General features: G+C 37.5%; 1 non-coding gene across 1 annotated transcript; it reads left to right on the top strand.

Annotated features, from left to right (window-relative positions):
* Positions 1-2,687: 2,687 nt before the first annotated feature.
* Positions 2,688-2,794, top strand: LOC122075041. The gene has a single exon (XR_006139176.1). It is a non-coding gene; the product is annotated as a small nucleolar RNA R71 (small nucleolar RNA).
* Positions 2,795-3,114: the final 320 nt, after the last annotated feature.

The following is a 3,114-nucleotide window of genomic DNA, read 5'->3' as shown; positions in this document are numbered from 1 at the left end:
ATTAACTAAAAGCCAAAGTAAAACTTCATCCTTAGCAAGCTCAAAAACAAAAGAAAAAACAAACAAACAAACAAACAAAACAAAGTGGAAAAAGCAAAAACTGGTTTCCCTCCCTCACACTTAAGTCATGCAATGTCCTCAATGCATGGAAAGAATTAAAAGTGAAAACAATGTAAGGGGGTCATACCTGATTAAAAGTTAGTCATCAGTGTAAAGAGGTTCATGAAAATCCATGAACTCTTCCAGAGCAGAAGCTGACAACTCAATGAAGGGCTTCAACTTATGGGAGATCCCAAATTTCTTCATGAGGGCCTTAAATGATCTATTGCAAAAATCCTTGCTCCTGTCAAAAATATAATAAATGATCCCATTATCTATCCACTTTAGAATTTCCTTTTGAATGGCTTCCTTCATCACTGAGTTAGCTCTCCCCTGGGATTCTGTTGAAGGTTTGGATCCCTTAATGAGGTGAATATGATATTGAACAATAGAAGGGCTAATTCCTTTGATGCCAGTTATGGTCCAACCTAGGGCTTCCTTATTGTATTTTGACACTTTCAATAATTCTTCTTTCTAGCTAGATGTCAAATCTGAAGAAATTATTACTAAAAGAGTCTAGTTAAGCCCTAGAAAAGCATACCTTAAATCAAATGACAACTCTTTAAGATCTAGCTTAGGGGGCTCCACTATAGAAGGTTTGGGAATGGAATTGGAAGGGGGTCCTAAGGGCTCTATAGGTGGTTGGAGACTCCAAACCTCAGATATAATTCCATCATAAAAACCATCCAATTTTTCTATACACTCTTGAAATTCAAAATCAAAATCAATATCAAGATAAGTCTTAATGAAATCTGGAATTTCCTGTACTATATGGACTTCCTTCTCATGGGGATTTGGTTGCTTACCCAACCTAAAGACATTAAAATTCATAGGAGTGTTACCAAAATAAAGTTTCATGGTACCATTCCTATAATTAATTATGGAAATGCTAGTTGTATGGAACGGTCTACCAAGAATAATTGGGATCTGGTCCCGAATGTTGGCAACTGGTTGGTTGTCTAAAATAATAAAATCAACAGGGAATAAAAATTTTCCTACTTTAAGTAAGACATCCTCAACCATCCATTTAGGAATCTGTAAAGATCTATCTGCCAACTGAAGAGTAGTTTCAGTGGCTTTCAATTCTCCCAATCATAGTTGCTCGTACACATGGTAAGGCAAAAGATTCACATTTGCGCCAAGGTCAAGTAAGGTATGCTCAATGTAGGTGTTGCCTATGACACAAGCTATGGTAGGGCTCCCTAGATCCTTATACTTGACTACTATAGGCTGAGTAATTATGGAACTAATGTTACCTGCCAAGAACGCCTTTTTGGGCACACTAGTGATACGTTTGTGAGTACACAAATCTTTCAGGACTTTTGTATAGGTAGAGATCTGGGATATGGTATCTAAAAAAGGAGTGTTCACTTCTACCTTTTTGAAGACTTCTAAATTTTTTTTTCATGGAAGCAGTCTTCTTTTTGTTTACCAACCGATTAGGTAAGGGGACAGGAGGAACATAAGCACTGTTAGGATTTTTCTCTTTTTCAGAAGAATCATGCTTGGTTTTTCTCACCCAAATCATTTTTAGTTGCTTTAGATTCATTAGATGGATCTAGAATAAGAGGCACACTTGTGTCCTCAATAGAAGGAGAGTTAACAGGCGTAATAGATGGGAAAGATTTAAGAACACTCTATTGGTACTCTTGGTCACTCCTAAGAGCATAAACAGTATTACATTAGTTGGAAGGCTCTTATTGTGGATTCTTTTGAATTTTATTCAACTGATTTGGAATTGGTTGATGATTCATATTCCCATTCTTGGGATTTGGTTCAAGCTGACCAGGCATCTTTCCCTTTCTCCCATTCATGCAAAACATTAGCAAGTTGGGAGATTTGCTTCTCCATGTTATGTTGGCTTGTCATGAAAGTACTCATGAGAAGTTTCATGTTTTTCTCTAAAGAAGAAAGCTTAGCCAAATCACCACCTCCTCTCATGAATCCTGGAGGTTGATTTATAAGAGGTAGTGGAATAGCAGATTGAGTGAGGATCCTAAAGTTGTTCTGTTGATTGGGGGGGCTTGTTCCTTTGATTGGCTTGTTGGGGAACAAACTACCCTTGACTCAAGGGTTGAAAACTAGGACCTACTTGATTATTGGCTTGATTCTAAGAGAAGTTAGGATGGTTCCTCCATCCTGGATTATAGGTTTGATTATAAGGGTTGTTTTGGGATATGGCATTCACATTTTCAGGACCTATATTTAAACCATTCACACGAGAAATATTAGGGCACTCCTCCATCACATGAGTGGGAGATTGGCACCAACTACACATAGACACAAAATGATTTATTTGGTTCAGTTAGATAGGTCCTTTGACTACTATGGCTTCGAGTCTCTTATTAAGACTCTCAAGTTGAGCCTCTTTGGGAATAATACCTTCTACAAGGTAATCCTTATTTATCCTTTCAATTTCTTGGGTAGACTCCCATTCTCTGATTTTCTCAGCCAATTCAAGCAAAAAGTTTCAAGCGTCGTCTTCATCTGTAAAAGATGTAAAAACTTTAGGGCACATAGACTCTAACAAATGCTTAGTTTGATAGTCAATACCCTCATAAATGATTTGACAAAGTTGTTATGTATCAATTCCATGGTGAGGCCATTCTTGAAGGAGGTCCTTAAATCTCTCCATAAATATGGAGAATGACTCACTAGGTTTCCGCCTAAATTGAAAAATATCACTCCTGAGTTTATTGGTTTTATGCAAGGGAAAGAACTTTTTTAGGAAGACGATAGTAAACCCATCCCATAAGGTAATTGAATTGGTAGGCAGACTATAGAACCATTTCTTATCTTGGTCCTTGAGCGCAAAAGTTATGAACCTTAATTTTACAGCATCATCAGTCAACTATTGGACCTTAATCAGAACGCAAACCTCCTCAAATTCCCTAAGGAATAGGTATGCATCCTCAGAGGGCAGCCCATGAAAGTGGAACAATATAGTGATGTATTGAGATTTGAGCTCAAAATTATTGCCCTGGGCATGTGGTAGAACTATGGAGGAAGGTTGGG

Source organism: Macadamia integrifolia, chromosome 3 (genome assembly GCF_013358625.1).
Source record: "Macadamia integrifolia cultivar HAES 741 chromosome 3, SCU_Mint_v3, whole genome shotgun sequence".
Classification (NCBI taxonomy): Eukaryota; Viridiplantae; Streptophyta; class Magnoliopsida; order Proteales; family Proteaceae; genus Macadamia; species Macadamia integrifolia.
Note: the sequence above shows the minus strand (reverse complement) of the source record. Positions and strands in the feature narration are given on the sequence as shown.